Below are 1,206 nucleotides of genomic sequence, written 5' to 3' on the forward strand. Positions count from 1 at the left end.
AGCGAGGATAAACCTGAGAAGCTGCTGGGCTAATGATGGCTAACCAGTTACAGGAAATTCAGAAGAGAAAGAATAATAACAAAAAAAAGAAGTCTTTAACACTCGACAGCTTCTACACAGAGAAAATCCAGACAACCGAGCAAACAGAGGAGGAGAACAAACAACCATCCAGACCCTCCCCAAATAAGGAAAACTCCTCACAACCTATGGAAGAGTTCAAATCTGAGATTTTGAGGAAAATGGAAGAGATCTGGCAAGAAAATAACAGCTTAAAAGGTAGAATCTTGCAACTGGAAAGCGAGGCTCAGAAACCAAATGAACTGATAAGCAAATTGAACACAAGAAATGACCAGATTGAAAAGGAATACCAGAAGATTATGGCCGAAAACAAGAAGATTATGGCCGAAAATCAAAAGATTATGGCCGATTACCAGAAGATTATGGCCGAAAATCAATCCCTAAAGGCTAGAATTGAGCAAGTAGAAACTAATGATCTCTCAAGACAACAAGAACAAATAAAACAAAGCCAAAAGACTGAAAAAATAGAAGGAAACATGAAATATCTCAATGAGAGAGTGACAGACCAAGAAAACCGGTCTAGAAGAGACAATTTGAGAATAATTGGTCTTCCAGAAAAACCAGAAATTAATAAAAACCTGGACTCTATACTAACAGAAATAATTCAGCAAAATTGCCCTGAAGTCCTACAACAAGAGGGCAATATAGACATTGAAAGGATTCATAGAACACCTGCGGCATTCGATCAAGAAAGGAAAACACCAAGAAACATCATTGCAAAATTCAAGAGTTTCCAAGCAAAAGAAAAAATCTTACAAGAAGCCAGAAAGAAACAATTCAAATATCAAGGAGCAACAATCAGGATCACACAGGATCTGGCAGCCTCAACACTGAAAGACCGCAAAGCGTGGAATACTATATTCAGAAAGGCAAGAGAGCTGGGCCTGCAACCACGGATCAACTACCCATCAAAATTGACTATATATTTCCAAGGGAAAGTATGGGCATTCAACAAAATTGAAGAATTCCAGGTATTTGCACAGAAAAGACCGGGGCTAAATGGAAAGTTTGATATCCAACCACAAAAATCGAGAGAAACCTGAAAAGGTAAATAAGATACAGAGGGGAAAGAAAGAAAACTTATAATTTTTAAATTTGCCTTTTTAAGGGCCTCAGTGAGATCTAATT

This window comes from Gracilinanus agilis, chromosome 3 (genome assembly GCF_016433145.1).
Source record: "Gracilinanus agilis isolate LMUSP501 chromosome 3, AgileGrace, whole genome shotgun sequence".
NCBI classification, from domain to species: Eukaryota; Metazoa; Chordata; class Mammalia; order Didelphimorphia; family Didelphidae; genus Gracilinanus; species Gracilinanus agilis.